The following is a 25,398-nucleotide window of genomic DNA, read 5'->3' on the forward strand; positions in this document are numbered from 1 at the left end:
AACAAGAGTTTACATTCAATTCTGAATTAAATCAACTTGATTTTACCCTGCTTTTTAGTTTGCAAACTTGTGATGGTGATCAGTGATCTTATGGCACCAATAAGTGAGCTCGAGCCATCATTTTGAATCTGGAAAATAAAAAAATATTAATAAATAAAACCAGAAAAGCAAAGTTTTCCTTCAAAAAAACCCACCACACTCATCCAAATTCTTCATTTATGGTTGAACCCAATGATCTAAAAGGTCTTTTCTAATCTAAATGATTCTATGATTCTAGTAAATAACAATAAAGATGACATACAATATATCATTTTCCAGCAGAAGAAACATGTCTTCAGCACAGATAGCATGACTAGAAACAGAGGCTTTGGAGACCCACAATGATTACATTGCATGATTTGTAAAATGGCAAGTGTGTAAGCCTGCAAAAGAAACAGCAGCAGCAGATTTGTTTGGATGGATTATAAACTTTAAAATAAGTGTTTATCAAAATTATTCTCTCCTTCTAAATAGACGGATAGCTTACTACTGTTACGTTTTAGCTTTTTAAGTCAGTCCTGAAAGGTTCAGATTTACTAGGTGGTTTGAGGTTCCAGAAAGCCTGCATTTTGAACAGAAGCTGAAATTTTGAACTAATCCAGTGACATTAGGAACAGGTATTTTCAGGAAAAGCTTTGATTATTGTACTCATTGTGAGTTGAAAGTACCAAGAATTTCAGCAAACTTTTGTAGATCGGCATTGGGGGCATATATGTATGTGTCTGTATATTCTGTATATATCAGAGACAAAAAATTACAGATTCGTGGCATGAGAACAGTAATAAAAGCAATGTGTTTTTAGGAGAGAGGAGAGAGTCAAAGTTTTAGGTAGCTAAAGCATGAAAAATCCTCACAACAATTTGTATATCTATCTTCTGATTTGTGTCTATCCAGAAGACAGAATCAGAATTCTGATTCAGAACTGAGTCCTTAATAACTTGCATGAGCAGCAAGTACTTTTATAAAGAGATAAAGAGTGATTTCCCTTTTCAAAGCATGACTGTGCTGCCTACAGAAGTATTTTTGTGGGGTTTCTAGACTAGATTCTGTTAGGAGACAGATGAACGTTTAGTCTCCCTTACAAAGTTAATAATACAATTTTCTCTGAAACTTCTTTTTATAAAAGAAAGAAGCATTGCACTTCTTTTTGGAGAACTTCAAAATGGTGCAGGGAGTAAGAGGCTACATAAAGTTGGGAAGCTGAGGGACAGAAGGGCTCAGCGTGTTCTCCATGGAACTTCCCCGTGAACTTGCAGCACACTTGATAACCAAAAACATGTCATCTGAGTCTTCTAAACCAGTAGATGCTGCTATCTCTACTTCTCCAAATATTGAATTTATGTTTTCAGCTACATGTAGAATAGCTAATGCACTGGTGCCAGTCAGATGCTTTATATCACCAAACCCCCACAAGCAAATTTGTTTTACACAGCAGTTGAATGAAAAACATCCTGTAGAGAGTGCGAACGCAAGGGAATGAAAACAGAAAACAGCGCTAGCAACATGATTTAAATTAAGTGAACATTTATACCTCCAAGACATTGCATTATTGCTTCTTACACTTAGTGGGAAAAGCTGTAATTTACATGTACAATATTTTTAACATCACCTATTAATAAGATGTGTATAGTTTAAATTGATACTGGAAAGAAAAGACTTATTTGAGAACATATGCTGCAATAATTAAAATGCTATTATGCTGACAGTGCCGTTCTTTGAGGAACTTGTAACGTCTGTATTGGCTGTGATAAGCATTGATTATCTAGAGTGATATAAATATTTGGGGAGCTAATAACAATCAGGTAGAATTTCAGTGCATGCTATAGGCAGCCGAGATAAATCACAGGAAGCCTAGATCAAAGCTGGTTTGTGAATAAGCTTGTTTTTACTTAATGTACTTAATGACTCAATATAAAGCACACACACAGAAAATTCTTCAGAGATTTAAAGCACACGGAAATGCCATAAAAAAAACATCCCATCCTGTGCAGCATTTCTCTACATCTGTAGAATCTCCCTATGCAGCGAGAAGGATGTCAGCACACAAAGAAGGGAATTAATTCAATCCATCAAGTACTTACCATGTAAATTTACCAACATTAGGCATTTCTTTGAATTATTAAAACTTTTTTTAAAGCAGGAAAAAAAAAAACCAAACCCATGGAACTTTTATCCCTTCCCCTTGAGGAGGGTAATTTAGTGATGCAATAGGTCAACTGACTGGGTCAGCTGCCTCTTGGTTCTACCTCAAGTATTTATTTATTCTGACTTACTTTCATTAAATTGCTATAGACTGTAATAAGGGTTTATATGACCCATTGTGGTCCTTTCTAGGTGCATTTTCTCTTCCCCACTCTGATGTCCCACTATATAAACCTCTGGTTTCTTGGTCCTGGTCCTTAACATCCCAAAAGCTCTCTGGATTTCTGGAGGTGATGCAGGCTTGAAAGAGTCCTGATGAGTCAAGATGGCCTCGACTTCAGTGAGGTTGAAAGGGCATGACTGAAAGCAGGATCTGCTCTCTATATTCATTAAGGAGGACTTTTATTGCTCACATTTCCTCCTTTGCACATAAGACAAAAGCTCATTCCTGTCAGTGAGTGAAAGAGAGCCCCAGAAGCAGCTTGGGAAGCCCCACAGCAACGTGTGCTGCCATACGGGAGCAGGGCTAGGATCCGGCCATGGATCCTGGCTGCCAGCACTCCACTGCTCCTTTAGAAACTAGTGCTGGCAACAAAGCTGGAGCCTGCTGCATTAGTGAGATTTTGGCCCCAGTGATAAAATAGGAGCTTTTTGCTGACAATTATGCAACCAAGTTTTTACCCTGAGTGACTGAATCCAAACATTTGTCTGATTTCAAGTGAGTGAGAAGCCCTCTATTGACTACCCATCCCCGTAGGACTTCCCACATACTTGTGATCAGGAGAGAAGCCCAGTTTATGTAAACCTTTGCCCATGAGTCAGGGTTGAGTAAACAAAGACTTTTCCATATTTTCTGCAAGCATTCCACTGTTAATACACAGCATGCAACATTTGTTTCTTATTAAGCAGTATTTTCATTTCTTTGCTCTTGTAATTTAGGTCTAACACTCTTTGTTCCCTTTTTTTAAGCATTGCATTAACTTGCCTCCCTGTAACCTCTGTACAGCTTTCTCTGTGATTGTTGTAACAATTTGTCCTATTCCAAAGCACAGGGATTAATTGCATCTCTAGTTATTATCTTGTCCTTGTTTCTTTCAGACTAGTGGCCTCTGAATTTTATTTTTTTTTCAAAACAGATAGAAGACTAAAAAGACATCATCTTCACAGTAGCATAAAGTAATGTTCTGTAGACACAACAATGGCTGTTTATTGCACCTTGCATAAACTGCTTTCATTACCTTCAGATTACTGGTGTTATTCAAAAACATTCATTTACAGCAAAGACTGTCCATGGACAGTTATTGAAACTCTTATACACGGCATTTTGTCCTAGACTACAGCAAAATGTATTATACTCTTTGTCTATTCAAAAATAGATTTATTTATTCAAAAGAAGCTTCTGTTATTTACACAGTTTTGATTATCTTAATACTATGATGGGTTTTGTTAATCTAAATTAAATAAACTTATAGCAATGTAACTGAAGTGAATCTTGTAACTTAGTGCAATAGCAGTGTCACCATAAACATATTGCATTTTTGCTCAAAATATAGGAAAATTCACACTCTGTTGGCCACACAGTGTAGTTTGCATGAAAGCCAAAAGGATTCACATTATTTTCCACAGGGAAAATAACTGCAGTCGGGCCATGGCAGCATGGTAGTAACAATACATGGGAAGATAGGTAGCCTCGGAGACTATTTTAAATGGCTGGTTTCTGTTGTTTTGGGGGTTTTTTTATCCTCCCTATGTATTTTTCAAGTGCTTCTGCAACAATAATGTTACTAGTCTTGCAAAGGACCCAAGACAAATTAAAGAGCTGATTACTGGCTATTTATTGCAGAGTATCACACAGAGGTACAGCTAAGCTGGGGCCTTACTGAGGTGATGCTGGGAGGGGGAAAGGGTCCCAGTAACTACTGTCTCTCTGTCACTTAAAAGACACCAGCTGAGAAGGTAGAAAACAAAAACAGTAAAATGTAGAAACCCCATATGTCCTGATTTTTTGTACACTTCACAACAGAACTATAAAATATATTTCTAGAATGATATTAGTGCCACTTCTGTCTGTTAGTTTCTAAATTAGTTTCTTTGCACATTGTATTTTTCAGGAAGTTTACATTTATTGTTCCATTATCATAAATGGTATAAGATTGGTTAATTCTATGTTTCAATTCTGATAATCATATTTTAAACACGTAAGTGTTGCTACATTTCATACAGCTTCCCACTACAAGACAAGATTCTTCAGATTCTACATATGCTTAATGAATTTTCTCAACAATGTGGAAAGTAATTCTGTTTGCATGTTATAGGGGCATGGAAATTCACAATTGGGTAGATATCTCTAATTTCCCTCTCATACAGTTACAGAGTGCATTGAAGGCTTCATAGGTTTTTTTCCACATGCTGGATAACTCCTATGTATTCCTGTTATGCTAATGATTGCTATAATTTGAGACTGCTTTTCTAAGTACCAAAGATGTCTGAACGCATTTGTTTCTAAACAAGAGAGAGTCTGTGACAAACACATACTGAATAGCAAAAGGAGGCAGAGAGACCAGGGGATTGGAAACTAAAAAAGAAAAAAAAGAAAAAGAAACAATACATAGCACAGCAGCCTATCTGAATGACCTTGATACACAATCTGCTATTTAGCTATATACAGGGCTTCAGCTATTCATTTTCTCTTACTTCTTTCGGATGATGCCACCTCTGTTAAAGAAAGAAATTCGGGGAGAAATAATTAGATTTTGTCTGAAAGAGTGACTTAACAGTGGCAGTACAAAATCTCATGTGTTTCCTCTGCTAAAGAAAGAATTTGTATACAACTATAAATTTTTTATGTTTCTATCAAACATTGATAATAAAAGTTTTAATATTTATAGTTACCCTTGGCCAAACTCAGAGTTCCCTCTCCAATAGGGTACATGCACAGAGGTACACATTGCCTTTGGGTACCACTGATTGGGACAGTAAGTACATGGTGGATTTCCCTTTGGAATATAGCACTGATATCCAGCTCTCCTTAATCTTCTTAATATTCAGTTTTACGCATTCCTCCGTAATCAGCTCTATCCTGAATTCTAATGAGTTCTGGTTTTACACTGGGAGCTGTGTCTTTTAACAATCAATGTTATTAAAATGACCCTTGATAGAGCATGATTCCACAGTAGGGATTTTCAAAGCTATGTACAAAAATACATTTCATTACCACTTTAATATAGAAGTTTAAAATCAGAACTTCTCTCTGCCTTGTTCAAAGCAATTTCTCTAGCTTTGAACAGCTGCTTGGCACACCACAGTGACTACAGCAAGATTTCAGATTTCTCCTTCCATGGTGGCCCAGGATCTCAGAGCAAAAGAGGAAACGCAGTGCTGGAGATTGGATAGCTCGTAGATTTATGGTCACTGGTCTGAACCCAGCCCAGGAAAAAAACTGATTAAAGGGCTCCATGATGCAAGGTGCTCTGTGTTGGTTAGATTTTTTATTGCATTGTTATAACTTCATGGGAGTTATTTAATGATCTTTTAACTAGTTTTATTGCTTACTGTATATAAGAACTACCAAACTGCTGGCATAGATAAAATATGTTAGGAAATGAGTTTCATCTCACTTTCCTTTTTACTGAGCAAGTGAATCTCCCTCAAGTTTCCATCACGCAGCAAATAAACCCAATACAGAAGCAAGGAGATTACACATCCCCTTGTCACAAGCATCTGAACCAAGTACTGGTTTCTAGATGGAGCCTTGCTAGGACTCTGGGAAGGCACCAATTTGCAGTGCCAGCACTGTATGAGCCCCACTGAACAAAACTGCAACATGCAGGTCTCTAATTCAACGGCTTCTTACTAAGGAAAGGAAAACACACTGCTTTAAGGTTTTGCTTTTCTTAAAGCTGAAAGCAAGCTACAAAAAATTGTGCTTTGAGATAGGCAGAGAGAATAAACAAAAATGAAACAGCGCGTATGGGAAATTTTCATCTGTCTGTCAAAGCACATAGCAGAAGAAATCTGCTATTTTTATTAGGGTTTTGTTGTTTGGTTGGATTTCTTATGACATAGCAGTAGAGAAGGTTGGCAGCTGCTGTGCAGGTAACTGAGTTTAGAAGCCTGCTACAAATAAAAAGACTGTTTAGTAGGAGCAGAAAGGGTACTTCACAGGATAAAATGGAGTAGGGTAAATATAGACCCCTGAAAATCAAATAAGGAAACCTTGAAACTCCTTACCCACCCTGCAGCTTCAGCTCTAATTTGTTCTGTCACAAAGCAGAGTTCAAATATTTAAAAAAGTCTAATGTAAAACAGAAATCCCAGGCATCCCGTATTCAACAGCAGTTTCCTTTTCCCCTAAACATCATGAAAGGAAAACCAAAGAAATCAAAAGATTGTTTCAAAAACAAAGGAAAAGAATGCTCATTCCAGGAGAACATGGTGCCTGCTCAGTGTGAAAAGCATTTCCCCTTTGACTTATTTCCATTATTAAGAGTAAATAACCAAACTAATCCCAACGGTGGATTTAAAGTAAACAAGGCAAAAACAGCAACACTTCTCTTGAAAAGAGAAAAGAGTTACTAAACAGAACTAAACAAATCCTAAGTGGAAATCGTGAGCTTGCAGTAGCATTTAGGTAGGAACACATTTATCTGGATGACAGTAGAATATCCTTAACATGGAGTTGTATCACAAGGGCACGCTTTGGAAAAAGAATGAGCACTACTAATAAAACTTGCGGCACAAAGTAGTAGGAGAACTTTGCCCATGTGATTTTATTATAGTTCTACTTCTGGGCTTATGTCACTTTATTCTACCCCACCTCTTAAGCAGGTTGCCACTCTGGAAGGAGGCAGCTCCTTTACCCAAACGCACAGGTTTGATTGGCATGTGCTCCCACCTTTGCCCGTGCCTGTGTTTCTGAATGCTCCAGGGTCTGGATTGAAAAGTGCCACAACGTGCACTCCCACGTGTGAGCTAAAAGCACTCTGGACATGAACTGAAAGCTGGGGGCCTAGAGCCAGCCTAGAACAGCTACAGCCCCAAGCTTCTCCCAGCCCCTGTATTGAGGACTCAAAAGTTGGAGGAATTTTTAGGACATTCTCTTTCATCAGATGTTCAGCACACCACGGAACAGAACCTCTTGGCCTTGTCCCTTAATAGCCTACATCCTAAAAGATAGATTTGATTTCAGGTCCTGAATAAGGAGGAAGGTCTGTAAGCCATTTGAAACTTAAATTCACCAGGTGGGCTTAGCCACCTGTAAAACAAGCCCGGAGGACACTAATGCATTCCCCCTAACACTCAAATCAGCGTAACCTTGTGGACTTAGACCTCCTTTATACCAATGTTAGAGACATGAACTGAACTCTGTGTCCTTGCCTGAACCAAACTGGCATTTCTCAATCACTCAGCCCTTCAGCCAAGAATATTAGTATTTTAAGTATTCCCTAGCAATTTTCTCTCTCATAAATACATCTAAACATGTATGATGAGTCTTCCTTCAGATATGTGTTCTACAAAAAAATACAACAAGCTAAAATGCCATTGTTGAAGAAAACCCTATATTACCGATTTTTTGGAACTCTCTGTAGAGAAAGAAAATTACACATTCTAGAAGACAGTATTCTGTAGGCTTATCTATAACAATCCCTCTTTTTTCCCTTTGCAATTCCTCTCTGAAAAGGAAAAAATGACTGGCAAGTATCTTAAATACTGTGATGCTCACCAGTCCAGCACTTTATTTCTGAAATTCAAGCTTTAATATATCCTCTTGACATTAACTTCCTAATTGAAGAAATAGATATAATTTTTATGTTCAGGAAATTATAAAGAGGTGGTATTTACTACTACTTCAGATGACTGCAGAATGGTTGATTTACAGCCAATATAAAAATTGAAAAATATCTGTCACTGCTTCATTGATAAGTATTGAAATCCATGGAAACAAGAGTGTAGACATCAGCATTTATTATCTTATAAAATACCAGGTTACTTCATCTTTCTAAATGTCTGTAAAATAATAATGGTTAGTTCTTTTGTTTATTCTTAGGGAACAAATCAGGCCACAGGAGATTTTGCTTTAGTAGTGGCTACTCCAGAAATATATTCAATAATCTGTAATGACTTGTGAAGCAAAAACCCCTGAGTGAACTTCACGTCTGTAAAGCTGTAAAAAAGGAAATGGTCATATACATTGATTGACCTTTTAAAATCCTAACCTGTTTTATTCAGTTTAATGTAGGAGATATATGGAAAATACATCTAAAAATGAAAAAACTATGGTCTTGGAAGTCTAGATGCAAACCCACTGGATTAAGCAGTTAATAGCATTGGTAAAATTACTTATTTTGTATAAAGACTGCTATAAAGATCACGATAAAAACCCTAAATTTAATCTATGATTCCTTAAAGGTTTACTTGAGGCCATATTGTATTTCTTGTTTTCCTGATTAACAAATCATCACTGCACAAAGCAACACAGGTGGTCAGTCCCCTTGGGTTCACATCAAAGGGGCCACCACGAAGCTTTAGATGTTATTCAACAGCAATCTGAAAAGTGTCTCTCACTGTTTGTCCCATCTATTGTACTCCACAGGGTCATCTTTAAAGGACTGTCAAGTTTGGGAAAAAAAAAAAAAAACCAACAAAACCAAAAAAAAACCAAACAAAAAACCCCACCTTGTAAATGATGTTTCTAAAAACTGTTTCATAACACTTGACTGGTTCACAAAGGCTCTATTTTCAGAATACTTGCATCATAAATTATGTCATTTTAAAACTGTTTTTACATGAAGCACTGTTTGCCATCCTTAGACCCAAGAAGAAATGGGACTTTGCTAAAGGATAATTATATTACCATGTATATAACCATTTCTATCACTGATGTTAGGCAGTGTGTATTTAGGATATTTTTTAAAATAGCAGAAGAAAACAAAGAAAAATAATTAAAAAGTCAGGATTACAGAATAGCCCACCCTTCTCACAGCTCTTGAAACAAATTCCTGAATATATTCTTATAAAACAGCAGAAAGAAATCAAATCAGTTGTTGTATTCCTTGGATCAAAATATGTTAGGGAGTTTAAGATATATTCTTAGAAACACTACACGTTTCAGTGTACATCCTACACTCATGGAAGGGTTTTTTTCCTGTATGAGGAATTTTTGGGGTTTTTTTTTTCATGTTAACACTTTGAAGAATACCGACATTGTGCCTTATATGTGAGTTACTTGAAAAGATCAAAGTCATTAAGTCCCCAGTTATTCGACCAATACCAACAGGATGTTTATAAACCATGATTCATGTTGGGTATACCAAGAAGAAAACACAGACCACAGTTCTCTGTAATAAACAAAGCCAGCAACACTTTTCAGCTATGGAAAACTGATTAAAGAGTTATGGGCAAGCTGTCATAGGAAGGAAAACCCAACAGGGCTTCCCACTTTTAACATACGTACAGGAAGCTGACTGCAGAACATTTTCTGGGTTTCTAACTTTATGTACTCTAAAATGATCTGGTACACTCTCTAGAGAGAATTTACTTAAATCCATAATTATTCACACAGAGTTGATGGATTTTTCAGCAAATAAAACATTCATCAAATGTGGTTTTCAGCAAAAACCTATTCAGTTATTTCCAAAGTTACAGTTTCACCTCCAAATTACTGAGGACTACAACAAAAAGTGAAAAGAAAGCAGTCCCTCTCTGAGAGCACCTCCCCACAGAAAATGGTGTTTGAATTCCTCTTCTGCTCAAGGGGCCCTTGATCCATGTCTCCTATCTGCTCACTATGTGCCCAAAACAGTAAGCTAAAGGACAATCTCACTGGCTCCTGAGACACACAAAATATTGAAATATTTGCTGAAACAAAGAGTTCAGTGGTCCTACAGTTCACATTATCTCTTAGGAAGTAAACTTTAACTGAGCTAGGATGTTTTAGATAAGGGGAGAATTTAACTACTGGTTTAATTTCCTGATGACATGCTAACATTATAAACTGGAGACCTTAAGACCAATGGTTAAAAGCCAGTGCAAGGCAGCCCAAAAAAACATCCTTTCATTTTCAGGCCACTTAAGCTTGCTGGGATTTTTGTTTGTGGGGTTTCCTAGGTATTTCTTAGGAAAATGTTCAGTGATAGAAAATGGAAAACAAAATAAATAAAATAAAACCATTTCATTAGGAAATACCAAAATGAAATTTTCCAGTTTCCAAAATTTTTACTTGAGAACAAGGGGTGGGAGGTCTGAAGCTCTGGGAGCACTGCAACACTTATCCAAAGTCTACAATGAAGTCATCAATTTCTCATAAAAATCTGCACCATGTAAGCATAAACAGCTCAAATATACTTTTCATGTAGTTTTAAAAATGGATATCTCTAAGTTACATGGGGAAGGCAGCACATTCCTGCAGAAATACCTTATGTAAAAATGTGAAGGGCAGCTCTGATTCCATGGCAAATATTGCATCACTCCTACACTGGAAGATACTATAAACATATAAGTACTGTTGTGGAAATATATGCAAATTATATTAATGAGCTTGTGTTTTGTTGGAAAAATTATTTTCTAATGCACTTTGTAGGATTTCATAATTTCAGTATTTACATGTCTTATTTAATTCTACAGCTTCCTTTTGATAAGGTCTGTCTGCTTCCCTTGAAATAAATAAAGATTTATATATATATACACTGCTGTTAGGGAAGCGACCATCCCTAAACAGAAAATTACTAATTTAAGAATCATATTGGAATCAAGGATAGGTATTCATAAAAATGGGCAGTGAAACAATAGCCTGAAACAATTTTACTCAACCAAGAGTCTGTGTGTGGTCAATGCCTCCAAACCAAACAGCAGAAAAGTGTGTTCTTACATTTACTGTATTGCCTGGAGCAGTTAAATTGACCTCTTAGGAGGGTAAACATTGTGTCTATCCAGTTGACTGTGTAGTCAATACCAACAGGAGCAAAGGGGGCTTTTTCCAAACTAGGAAAGTAACTCCTCAGTGAGACTAATTAATTTCTCTGGAAACATCCAGGATATTGATTTGAGATTTGAAAACACTGCTGATGTACAGTAGTCAGCTACACATGAATGAGAGCAATCTTTGATGGAACTTTAAAGAAATGGAGCAAACAGTATTTTACAGTCTGACTTCCACTGTTACACAGCAGACAGCGCAGCTAAGCAGTAGAGAATCTGAAAATTTTTACAAACTTCATTACTGCTCAGAAAGCCCCATGATTTTCTGCAACCTTAATCAAACAGATTTTTGAGCCATTCAATGAAGATTTTGATATAGTTAGAAAACAAAAGCATCTAAACTATCTTGTTTCCCACCCTGACAAGCCCAGCTCACCAGTGATCAGTGCAGAACCTGGGTTTGTCTGACATCCTAGAGGTGTGATGCCCCTACACTGTGCTTAAAGCATGAAGGTGTGGTAGTTTCAACAGTCAAAGTTTACTTTGCTAACAAACTCTGTCTGAACACTCCTGAGTTATATTCTTTCTCAGGCACATGTACAACAAACATCTGTTTAAGTCATTGGCAGTAACACATATCTTGCCATATCAAGATGCACTGATCTTAAGACACAAATTTCAGCTTTTTGCAGAGGATGTGGTTATTCACATTCAAACTGCTTGAGGAAGGGACTGGGAAGATACCCCTCTGCACCAGTGCAGTTGCTGAGTTTAGTGTAGGGTTTAAGATGGGTTCAGCCCCAGGACCCCTGAAATGGGGACATCAGGCTGGGCCAGCCCAGCACCACTTTGGGCTTTAAGCTCAGCAATCTGTGCATCACTCTCAGCTCCCTGACCTGGGGCAGAACTGGGTCCTCATCCACAGACAGTGCAGCTGCCCTAGAAGCCTTCATCAGAATCTCAGTCCAGACAACACAGGATCTTTGCATATAGAATGTGTCCCATGCCCTGGACAGTGTCAAAGCTCCATGGAAGAATTTTCAAGACAAAAATCACACAGCCCAACAAATGTAAATAATGCAGAGAAGTCAAACCTGGCACAGTAACTGGAAGCAAGACAGAAGGTATGGGCTTCCTTGTGCAACAGCAGATGGACAGTGGGGGTCAGCCAGGGAAGAGGGAGATAAAGAGCACTGGTTCAGCAGCTGCTGACATTGGTGGTACTTTGCAGAAAGTATGAGACTATGTACCTCTAAGAACATGACTCACTTCTTTTCAAGCTATCATCTAAATAGAACTAATTTTGAGAATCTGGTTAGAGTACCCCTTTTGTCAAATGCATCCTGAACGTATTTTTATGTGAGTTGAAGTTTCCTGTTAAATTATAGGGGTTTTTAATGGAAATGCTGACAGGACCTTAACCATTGCAGTGTGAACAAATGAATAACAATATACATATTCTTCTTGCTAATAAAGTTTTATAGCCTTGAAATTCAGTGTAGAATTAGTCAATCGATTCTAGAGAGAATTTTTGAAAGAAGGGCTTCATGGTGCTTTCCTCCTTCCATGATGCGAAAAACAAATCATTCCAGTGCTTTAATTTATTATCAGGCTTTTACAGAAACCTTTAGGTTTTTTTCCCTAATGTTTTTTGCGGTCTGTTTATGACAGTATTAAAGACATAAGCACCATTTCAAAAGGATGTAATGTCTTTCTCTGACTTGAGGAACAAAATATCCAATTTTTTATTCATTTAACTAGAATCATTTCTTACATCTCAAGTTCATCTTTTCCTTTGATTTTACACTACATTTCCCTAAAGGTTTCCCCATTAATATTAACATATTTATGAATCTCATTATTCTGATTTATGTATTTTCAATATATTTAAGGCTATGTCAATATTAAGCTATTTGTCCCTTGTGAGCACCTTCTACAGAGTTAGGATTGGAAATATTTTTAAACTTAACATACTGAGGATGACCACTTTGGGCTCAGAGGTAATATACTTATATAACCAAACTGTTTCTCCATTTGTTCAGTTTAGTTACTGAGTCTGCTTTAAAAAAGGAATGACTCCAGCAATGGGACTAACCACTTTTAATCAAAGATAGACTATCAAAACAATTATATTTAATTAAAACAATTATATTCAAGGACATAAATGATGCTATGAAGGTATCATACTACAGGATATACTGTGTACATTACCCCTACCTAGAGTTTGAAGCTCCTTTACAGCTTTCAGAGGCCACAATGGCCTTGCCTGGACCCTGACACTGGGCTGATTAGCTTGATTCCACCTGCCAACACAGCTACAGGCAGCTTAATTCCCAGTCTTGAAGTGACAGTAACCTGAATGGGATGAAGGATGCAGCTCCACTACTGCCAGGAGCAGATCAGCCTATAAGGGCACTTGCCATAACACATTACTTACATATGAAATCCAAACCTGCAGCACAATGCTCCCCTCTCTCTGGGTAGGCATGAGAGCGCAATTTCTTAATTATTTTTTAAATGAGGCTCACTGTCATCATGAATTTCAGATACAGATTCCAGTAGAGAAAGCTAGAACTTAGTCTATCCCTATCAATATGGTCATAGCTTGCTTACATATAACAAATGTTGTTTATTGACATATTATTGATTTCAGACAGTCATATTGTAAATTCAGTATGAATTCCCAGACTTCCTTACATGGGTCATAATGACTAGACTACATGAAGAAAAAAGGAAGCAAAAATCTTATTTTTCAAGCAAAGAATCAGTCCATGGTGTGTGAACAGAACTGTCTCTTTTTCTTTGCAGAAAATCTGCATAACACTGGAATTGATTGATCGGTTAATTACTGTGCTTGCCTCTCTTCTATTACTGTGTTAATAATAAAGATAGAGCTGGTATTGAAACATTTTGCTATAATTGTAATTTTATTAAAATCTCATTTGCAATATTCCTCTTGCAACCCTTTCTGTGTGCATATTGAATATGATCAGAAAATATGTTGAAAGTAACTCACATGCACAATGGCAATCAATGCTTGGGAAAGAACATCCCTCCATGGACACACACTAGCAAGGCTACCAGAAAGCGATTAATGCAAATTGCTTATTAGAGAAACACATGGACATAATTTCATCTCTTGTTAGAGGAGTTGCAGCTTTGCGCCTCTGCTTTCCACTCTGACCTCCCACTGACTGGCCTCTAATTCCTAGGGAGTAGCCCTGTTGAGTTTTTAAAACAAACAAAAATCATCACGAAGACAATTTCTTCCAGGAGTACCTGTTTGTTATGGATGATGAAACAAAGACAGTACAAAGATTTGGCCCAGTGGTGATTTTTCCTAACAGTTTTCTTTAGCTTTTTATCATACAAAATACAAACTTCATCTGTTCCTCTGACTCCATCATTATATTGCTATGAGGCAGAGCTAAAAAAGACCTTCCCCATCCCATGAGTGACAGAATTTCTTTTAAAAGGTACTAAACGTATCTCAAATACAACTAAAAAAACCCATGCCAACACTCAGGAGAAGTACCTGCTAAATCTAAAGTTCAAATAGGAATGAATTGCATCATGTTCCTAGGGAAGATTGCAAGCAAACTTTTTAACTCCATGAAACCCGGACTTCTATTGCTTTAAAAGAACTGAAGATGTGTTAGTCTGTGCTGGTTTTTCTGTGTCTTTCTTGCATATTTCTAAGAGACATCAACAGGGAACAGAGCTCCTTTTTAAAGATAAATTTACCAAGTCATAATCCAATGCATGTATTCTCCATATCTCCTAATTAGCAATAACGTCTTGAGAATATATTTTTCTCATACATTACTCTAAATTATATACTGGGAAGCAATAAGCATTGAGTTCATTTAAGAGGAAATACCATTTTCATAATAAAAACCTTCTTGTGAAATAACTTGGCCACAGCTAGCATTTCCTATCATTCTGTGGTTATGGTGACATTTGCTTTATTATAAGGAAATCCACCAGCACCACAGCAAGATCTACAAAAAGAATAAGTTGTGCTGTGATTTATACATACCCCATGCCAGCAAAAGTAAGCCCTTAGTCCAGAAATCTTAATATGGACTTTAAGCAACAGCGCACATTATAATGCACGGGGATAAAATAAGCAACACCAGTTGTAGCACATCTGCCGCTGCCTGTGTTTGCCATATATTGAACGTGGGGCATAAGCTTTCAAATGACCCCACGTGCACACATCCTGGGACATGAGAGATGTTTGGCTGTAGGGGTACTAATAAGAATGAAGGAACAAAGCATAGGTTAGCATTGCCTTTTTTTCTTCCTAAATTTTGTGGGCTATAATCCAAATTCCAGTTCACAACCTGTCTCATTAAGAGACACCATGTGTCCAGAGGGATCCTTCCATCAGCTCTCAGAGAAAAACCCATCTTACCCTTTGCTGTGAAAGCTCCTACTGGGTAGAATTCCCTCACCCCTCCTGAATTTAACTCCTCTCCTTTCTCATGATATTAGAAAATGCTCATATTACTTAAAAGGATGATCCCTGCCAGCCTCTCTATAACCGCCCTCCTTCATCGCTTATACTTTGAATGCACAGCTTCCAAGACGTTAAAGCTAGAGCAAAGCATGAACACCCAAGGCTGCCTTTCCACACACAGAGCCCTTCAGATAACATCCAACAGCTCCCATACCTTGCTGAACTACAGCACCCATTCTCTTTCTGCATGAATGTAAAAGTTTTCTGAAGATCCAATGTGGAAAAAATTCCTCTGTGTATTAATTTCATTGTATTAATAATGTCATTTTGAAACTGGTACTGTAAAAATAAATATATTATTTATTACCTGCTGTTATTTCAGTAGCAAGTGGAAATCCATCTATTTTCTCTCAGAATGAGCAGAACTAAAACATGGTGGCCAGAGTCAGTTGTGTTGTTCCTGAGCAGAGTGGGAGCCTCTAAACCAAGATGCCGGTGCAGGGTAGAGGGCGAGCAGCAAAAGTGGGAATCCTCAACTTCACAGCATATTGGGGAGGTGGAGGAAAAGGAGAAGCCCTGAGACCGGGCTCTGACAGGGATAAACCCATGCACAGGCTGCCACCACACAGAATAAGGAAGTGGCATGGGGGTTTGAGCTTCCTGAAGGAAAAGCTGCTCCCAAGACATCCTCTGCCAGTGCTCAGGTTTTATTGGGCTCTACAGAGCAAGAAAGAGAGTGAGCAGAGGATGCCCAGTCCCAAGAAATGCTGTACTGCAAATGCTGTATCTCCACCTGAAATGCTTTGGGTCTCTGCTTCGTGCTCCTGGTGCCAGCCAAGAAGGCACCAAGGAGAGAGGCAGCGCAGAGTCAGCCCTCACAGGCTGAGTAAATCTGCCTTTCTGCACTGGCCTGACCCTGCCAAAGCCTTTTCTGGGCTGTGGGAGAGAAGATGAAAGCCAAGAACCATTGCCAGAGGGCTGGGAGAGGCACTGGCAGTGAGGACAGCAGAAGCCCAGCAGGCCCAGAAGTACAAGCCTTGTCCTGCACCTCCAGCTCCTGGAGGAGGGTCATGCCAGTGAGTCAAAACCAGAATGACTGATGGATGGCTCTAGGAAAAATAAATAAAATAAAAAGTCAGTAACCATACAGGAAGCATAGACTTCCAAAGTCCACCTGATCTGTAGAAAAGTAATGGTATCTAATAAAGAACTTGTCAGATTCCTTCAGAAAGGTAATGGTGGTTGAAAGTCTGCTTTCCAGCAATGTAGAAAATTGTCCTGCATAATTTAAAACAGCGCTCTGGATCAGCATCATCTAACTCTGCCTTGAATAATGTCTCATCAAAAGCTTATTTCAACTGCAAGCTGGAAAGAGCCAGGCGCTGAAACTTAACCTAGTCCTTATCTGAGCATGGGCACTGCTATTGGCAACAAGAAGTTTTTAGGCTTCAGAAATGTTAAGACTGGATTTTGTGTTACATAGGCTGAGCTCAGGCTACAAAAAAGCCCAGATACTTAATTACATACATTACCTCTGAAGAACAATTATAAAAAACCAAACTAGCTGAGTGGTCACTCATATTTGTAGTTTTATTACTCATTTTTCCTCTTCTCTCCAAAACATGGATCAAATTATTTATACCAGGAAATGATGGCATTGGATACCAACAAATGGAAATTATTTTTGAGAAACAGAAAAATACTTTGTAATTATGCAAAAACAGACTGCTAACATCCAGATTCACTTAAGCAATCTGAGAATCAGGCATTTTACCCAAGCTATCAGCCAAATTCTTTTGGCAGTTGCTAAAGAGACAAAAATCCTGTGTCTCAATGATTCATCCCACCTATCTTAGTGAATGACTGAATTACTGTAATTCATTTACTGAAGGTGCCTCTTTCTCCATTGACTAGGGAGGGAGTGTAGCTGTTGAGGACAGACCACATGCCCAACTTTAGACTGCTCAAGTTACGCAAAAGAAGCCTCTGTGTCCTTTAACCTACTGTATTATCTACAGAGCAAGCAACAAAAAGCTTACATTCCCTGCTATGGAGAAAGCCAAGGTATGATCAAAATGGGAATTAATTTCATCTATAAAGAATTAGGAACGCAAAGTAATTGTTCTTGCCTAATGAGCATTAAAAAGTAGTGTAGAAGGTTTAGAACTTAGCATTAGCAGCAGTGAAAACTAAACAAGTACCTCATAACACTTGCAATTGCACCCATAGTGGTCAATATCCAGTAACACAAAATGAACCACATCAAAAAGTTTGCCTCATTATCAGCCAGGGAAAACCATGCTACTGCTTCTGTCACATCTTCTCCCTTGCTGTGCTGGAGATTAATATTTTCCTTTTCACCAGTCCAGCAGAAAAAAAAAAAAAGTAAGAAAAAGTTTGTTTTCAACTTTCTGGTATCAGTAGGGAAACAAAGCCACGATAAAAAGGACAAACAGGAACCCCACACCTGACAACAATGAAGAATCTTGCTTTCAAACACCACACAATTGGCTGACACTATTTTTTTTATGGGCTAGCAGCTGCATGACTCATTTATGTATGTTTTGCCTGCCTTAGCACTAAGTGGACTGATGTAAATAGGAAGTGATGAGGAAAATCAATTCAGGGCAAACACATTTTTTTCAAGGCTGTAACAGGAAGAGATAGGAAGCCCAGGAAGATACTTGATAGATATTCAACTCCGCAGAAAAGAGGAAGCAGCATGTTGAAGCACTAAGCTGGTTATTTTGAGTTGTTGAACGGAAACGGGATACAGTGCAGAAAGGATGCAGATAGGATGCATTTTGTTGCATAGCAACCCAGGGAATAGAAGCTCCTGCATATAACTGGAGACCATCTGCTAGTATGAGAGGGAGAGAAAAACACGTGTTTAAAAGGGAAAAGGAAAAAAAAAAAAGTGCAATACCAAAGAAGGAAGTTTAACTACGCTACATGAAACCTGGCCAAATCACCCCTGGTAAAAGTTTAAGGGATAAAAGAACTTAAGGAGAAGTCATTGTTTGCAGTTTCCTACTACAGTATCTTTGTGTCAAGATTGTTCTTATAGAACCAGATTAGACTTTGGTGTAAAATTGACAAACTGACAGTGAAGATACTGCCAGTTAATTCACTTCCACTAAAGCCAGATTGCAGCTTCTTTTATTTTCTCAACAATATTTACAGTAAAACTGCACCAACTTTTAACATCAGTATTTTCCACAGTGTTGTAGTATACTGTCTATCGCCAGAGCACTACTCAGTCATCAGGTTGCCTGGGAATATTATTCAGTATAACAACTCCAGCTCTTGGCACACCACAAATATAGTTTTGTTGATGTTAGTAAATGTGATCTATAAATAAAATGCTTATGTATTCAAATTAAAAACATTCTTAACTGATTCCACTAGATTCCCAAGTCAAAATTGATTCAGGATTTTTTCTGATGCATTGAATTAATGAAAAATACAGATTAAACAATTTACTAAGAATAGGAAAGAAAAAGGAAAAATGCATTCTGAAGAAGAGGTTCCCATTAATAAGTGACGTCAGGAGAGAACAAGGGAAAGAATAGAAACCTGAATCCTGACAGATGCTGCTAAAGCTACTGGCTTTACCTAGGAGAGACTCTTCTGATCCTGGAGCAGCTGGTACCCAGAACCTTGGAATGCTGAAGGAGAGCCTGAAGGGGAGACCCTGAAGGGTAGGGGACAGGAAGCAGAACAGAAAAGTGACAGTCCACATCAGAAACATGCCAGCTATTGAAATGCCCCTGCACAGACTGTGCAGGAAGAATGGCATTCCAGAATACCCAGGTAAGGGAGAGTCTTAGTCTCCAGATTTTGGTGCTGTATTCTGCTTCTCTTGGCACAGAGCTTAGACAGAAGTGCCAGTCTCTGCCTTTGTGCGTGTGGCCATGAGAAATACAATTCTCACTTCTCCCCCTCATTGTCCCCTATATGACTTTATAGAGCACCCTTGCATATAGCTCTCTGATACTCCAGGAGAAGGCAAAAATACAAATATTGTCCTTATTTTTCTCATTCCAATTTTCTCCTTTTTTAAAATATTTTATTATGAAGACATGTCAGATGGGCCCACTGTCATTTTCAGAGTCATTCAGTGTGTAATTGTTGAGGATAAAACTGTTATAACCTTCATATGAAATTTATGGCCATGTACTGTGCTGCACTGCATAGCTTCTAGCAACATTATGGTGTTCCCTGGACTGTGTTTTTCCTTATCTAGCAATCATTCACACAGGACCCGCAGTGGTCTTTCATTAAACATAGGTTCTCTTCTGCTTCTCATACACACCACCCTGAAGCCTTAATATGTTACCTGACCTGCTGGAAGCTGCTTATTCTGCAGCTGAGGCAGAATTCTCTGTCCTGAAGGAAAACATTCCCTTTTTGCTGCCAGGTGACTGTAAAGTGCAAGGGATCTAGGCCAGCACCCAGCCCAGCTCGAGGAGGCAGCAGAAGACCTAAGTGGCACTACACTGGTGTCAGGCAGCCTGTGTTGCTCTTCTGCTGCATCAGAAATTCAAAGCGTTTGACTCTATTTCCCACCTCACTCTTGGCCTAACTTTCTAATTCATGAGTTCTCCCAAGCAGGGGTGATTTCCAATCAAATTTTGGCCCATGCTTTATGTGTCTCTCAGTGCCTATGATGCCTTAGATATACTTCTATCAAGGTATAGGAGATTATGTGTCAGCACATGTCCTGGTTGAAGTACTGCTGCTTATGCCACCAGCAGAGCTCATCCCTGAGGTTGCACAAGCTGATTATTGTATGCAGGTGGCAGCATAAGCATCTACTTTTGAACACATCAGCAAGTACAAATATAAAACAAAATTATCAGGTAATAGCAATTACAAGAGGTTGGAATGAAAGCAAGTATTCATTAAATTTAGAGCCAAAGCTCACGTTGATTTTCCTTTTAAAATTCTCTCTCCAATACAAACGCCTCAGAAAACAAAGTGATGTAAAATGGGTTCAGTGGTTTATTTCAGGAAAAAAAAAATAGCTGCTTAAAAGGAAGTACTTACAAGATTTCATTAGTTGATTGAATTCCCCTCAGGTCTGTAACTTGAGTTGTTTTACCTTACAAAGGGTTTCACCGGTACAGATTAAACAGCAGAAGTTATACGGTGCTTACAGAGGCAGGACAACTTTTCATCTCCTACCATGCTCTGAAATGCCCTGTGCCTCCCAAGTAAATTCAACCAAGGCTGCAGTAAGGCTCCCCACAGCTGTACAGCCTGCATGTGTGCAAGCTGATCCCCAAACATGTAGCTTCCAGCAGAGAAAAGTACAAAAGTACATGTTTCTGTACTAATCTCACATTTGAGCTCGTTGTTTCCAGGAAAAAAGCTCTCCCATTCTCATTCTTTCAATCATTTTTATTATTGCTTCTGCCTTATTGGTCAATTTATAAAATGCCTCCAACACTGCACAGCTTGGCTGCCAAGTTCAGGCACATGGGCGTGAAGCTGAGCTAGCGAAGAACAAAATTAGAGCAAAACTCTTGAACTGAATAAACCAGAGTAATAGATACATTTATTAACTTATCCAAAGACATGCAGAAAAGAGCTGGCAATACTTTGAGGTTTAAAATAACTGGGACTTGTCCATGTAAAAGTGGTTTTGTCCAGCAGTGTTACATGAGAGCACTTGCAGAAACCAGCTGGCAGGCCTGCAAGAAACACCTACACCCAGCAAGCCTGAGTTCTGTTTCTCCATGTGCTTTCCCCTCTCCTCTCCCCCAAAAAAAGTATTGTATAACTTTAGAAAATCATTATAATCCTGATGATGCTCCCAGGGTTCTTATTCAGTTGAGAAAATATTGGTATGGCTCAGTAATGACTCTTTGCAATGCTCAGCTGCCCTTGGGCAGTAAAATAATTCCTAGCTTCTCCTGCTGCACACTAGTGCTGTAATGTCAGTATATATTTTTCATCTCTAGCACACCAGAGTACAGATATTCTTATGTGATTGATGGTAGGAGTCACCCTCTTGGCCAGCAGCATATGCAAATCTCCTGTGGCCCTCAGGAAAAATCTTTACCTTAAGGGGAAGAAACCAGTACCTAGCCAAGGTAGAGTTTCCTGCACTCCTTTGGGGAGCAGCAGGTGTTGACTGCAGCCTGTGAGAGAGGACTGGTCCAGACTGAATACTGATCCAATAGCCAACAACTCCTGTATCAGCTGCTCATTCTCATGAAGAGAGGGAGGTCACAACCCCCCAGCAATAGTGAAGGAAAGCATGCTGTTGTGCTTGGCATCTGAAATCTGCAGGAGGTAGAACAGAGACCTGACCAAGCAATGACACACATCAGTCTGTGATGTGCAGTCTCCCCTGACACTGGCCTGATGAGAGGTAAAAAGGAAGCTGATCTGAAACAGAAGTAAAGAAAGCCATCAGTCCTGTGGTGATTTACTGGCCCTACAGGAAAAATAACCAGTCTGTCTTGTAAAGAAAATGGCTTTTTCTCCTTCAGAGCTCACATGGGATAGACAGAATATGCAGACAAGGTTTTTCAGCATGTACCACTGTCAGGTAGTTCCACGCTACCAACACCTTTGCATTTTTACTCATCAGTGGAGGCATTCAGCTCTTTCATGGAGGACTGGAAAACCCTGCCCCTATGAGCTGTCAGACAAAATTAGTCTTTCATCCAAATAAAGACCACAGGGCAAGAAAACATGCTGAAGCTGGAGTCGTGCCAAAACAATAGTGCCAAGGCATTACACTGGCACAGTGTTTGATTGACTTTAATTGTTTTGAATTTAAAACATGGGCTCCCTGTACTTAGGACTTCTTGTGACTTTTAATGTTCAGCACAAACTTAGGTATTTTGCATTATCAGTCACTACAAAGACATTGATACAGGTAATATTTCCTATTAGAAACCATATCACATGACTAAAGTAGCCACAGGAAAAAGTATAAAAAAGCTAAAGCTAGACTTCTTTGTTAAGTAAGTATTACCCCCAAACTGATGCCAGGACAACCCAATTAGGACACATTTCTGAATAAAGAGATGGTATTTAAGGGATGAAAAGCCATGGGTTTTAGTGAAGTTGAACTGAGAAAACATTCTCCAAGAATCATACTAAAATGAGATATAGCATGCTCATGTAAACAGTATGTAAGCACATTTTGAAGAGCCATCAGAGTTTAAGGCTGAATTCTCATCTTCAGTAACCTCAAGGCAAATCAGGGAAACCATGTGTAACTGCTTTTTGTAGTATAAACACACTAAATACATATGTTTCCAAAATGGGAATGACTTGGAAATTTTGTGATCATTAACAAACTCTTTTACAGTACCAACAAAACAGAGCCTTAGCAGAATCCAAGTTATGCCATCAAATCTTGTCTCTCTTGTGTCAGGTCTAATTAAACCCTAATAATTTCTGACACAGACAGTTCAATTTTGTAAGAGCACCCATACTTCATTTTGCCCCTAATGGGCAATGATTTGACATTTAACCTCATTAGGGCAAGCGTCCTAATCCTCCAAAACATTTATCTACTTCAAGAATATGCCTTTGTATGCCACAGATGTGCATTACACTTTTCAAAACATGGTAGAATATTCCATAGGTTGAGGGACTACAGCTGCAAAATTATTGCTACTTTTGGCTTAATGAGCAAATGCATTAAACACTATTATCTGCCTTAAGTGCAGTTGCATGGAAAAATCTAAGAGAAGTAGCATTCTCTGAAGAAGCAGGGTCTATTGAATGATTGATGTTCCACAGATTATATTACTTTTCAGTGCGTATAGAATACATAGGAAAAAATGTAACCAGCAATAAGATAGTTTGAAATATTTTCTTGCAAGTAGAAATCAATCTTAACTGCACTCAAAGTATTTGAATTTCCAGTCAGTTTTTGCTAAGAGTTCTCTTGCAAGGAATTGCTGTGAAGAGTTGTATCAGTTGCTCCATGAAGGAGCACCGAATCACATCGTAGAGAATAAAGTACATAGTGCAAGTTTAGGTTGTTTTTAACTGAAAACTGAAGCTCTGCTAATAAAAAAGAATTTATTGCATCATAGGATAGGAACTTTGGCATCCTGTTCCGTGCTTGTCTAGGGCAAAGCCTGAGCTAATTGTCATGTACATCCATTTGATATTTGAGAACCACATTGGTGGATGCCAGTGGGAACGTTCCAGGATTATTTTTTTCTTTAGTTTAATATATTTCCATAATATTGCACTTCATCTGAGAAGGAAAAATCGACATTGCACATTTCTCCAACATAATTAAAAATGTAACAGGGGAGAACACTTAAAGTGTATGAATATTAATCAAAATGAAAAAAACCCCTAAAAAATATTCTCTCACATTTTTGTATGTATCTTAATGAATGAAAACAAATTGGTTCTGTGTTCCACATCAAACTGCAGTTTTCTGATACTGTTTTCTGTTGTCAGGTGTGTGTTCTTTCCTATTTCTTGCAAAAATCTCTACCCAACTAAATGAAGTCATTCAATTTTATTGGATGGATCCTTTAATCAATTCCAAACCTCTTTTCTCTGAAAAAATAACTACCAAGAGCAAGAAGCTGCAGGATTTCTGCAATTACTGTTAGGCATTTGGATTTAGTGTCTGTATTTAGCACAAAATTTTGTTAATAAAATTCTTTTTGAGAAGTTCCACGGCTATAAGACAATTAGGAAAAGTGAAACAAGTAAACAACTTAATAATAAGTAAAAAAAATTCCTGAATGCTAAGACTTTACCTAAAGCAAAAACTTTCAAAAACTTACTGAATGGGTTAAAGAGGAATTAGGAACAGATCCTAAGCTTCTTTATATAGACTGTTTTTTGTATAGCTAAAGTTATTGCATATTTACCAACTATAGTAAGCCTTATTAAAATGTATGGGAAGAGATCTACTGTTTTTCTATCAGTTTGGGGAGCTAAATCACATACCTTCATTTTATTGTAACTTATCGAACATCTAAGAACAAGTTCAGCTCCTTCATTAAAACTGCCAACACTGGCCACATCCCTTTAAGACAACAGGTGACAGAGTTTGTTTGCTGCCATCATTTCTCTTATATAAGTTTACTTGCATGGCTGGGTTTTGGATTTGGTCTTGAAAATAAGTTTGCATGAATGGTTCTCTTTGGGATTGTCCAGCTTCCTTCCACTTCCTTCTCAATGCCCCTCCTGCAGCAGGACATCCTGCACTTTAGGAATTTCAGTTTCTTATCTCAGCAGCTTTAAAAGCATTGTCTGAGTCAGGAGTTTTCTTTTATGTCTTAAGTGTCTGGTATGCAGCTGGCATCTAACCTCACACATATGTGTACTCTCAGATCTGTCTTTTTCAAGTTGGTATTCAACAAGGAAGGAGTATGCATGGAAAAGCCAAGCAGGACAATGCTCCATGACAAGCAGACTGCCTAGGATACTCTGACTTCTTTTTCCTAGCAGTTCCTCTAGAGTGTCTTTTCTCTCCCTTGCCAAATTCTCTAATCCTCATATTGCCAAAAAAATCCCACAAACAAAAACAACCACCACCAACCCCCAACAAGCTGTTTCAAATATTCTGTGCATTAATACACACAAATACATATGAATAAGTATATTTACACAGATTAATTTAATTTCACACTCTTCTTATGTGGCAGTTTGTTACAGTTATCTTTGTAAGCCAACACTAAAGACTTCATTACCTCGATATGGTCTGTTATCTTAAGTGCTAGAGATCTATCTTAAATGTTATCTTAAAGGCTGGCTCCAGATCTGTGACAGAGCTCAGACACCACACCAGGGTTAGTCAATCCCATATTATTATGTTCAGTTTGGTCCAGAAGTTTGCA

General features: G+C 38.2%; 1 long non-coding RNA gene across 7 annotated transcripts in view; it reads right to left on the minus strand.

The window, feature by feature from the left end:
* Positions 1 to 25,398, minus strand: part of LOC116448293 — an 85,771-nt gene that overhangs the window by 47,095 nt on the left and 13,278 nt on the right. Inside the window, exon 1 of one of the 7 annotated variants that reach the window (XR_004241872.1) lies at positions 47 to 133. The exons of the other annotated variants lie outside the window; for them this stretch is intronic. This is a non-coding gene — a long non-coding RNA (uncharacterized LOC116448293). Of the gene's footprint in view, positions 1 to 46; positions 134 to 25,398 lie in introns of those variants that run through there. 7 annotated transcript variants of the gene reach the window in all.

Source organism: Corvus moneduloides, chromosome 9, assembly GCF_009650955.1.
Source record: "Corvus moneduloides isolate bCorMon1 chromosome 9, bCorMon1.pri, whole genome shotgun sequence".
In the NCBI taxonomy this organism is placed as follows: Eukaryota; Metazoa; Chordata; class Aves; order Passeriformes; family Corvidae; genus Corvus; species Corvus moneduloides.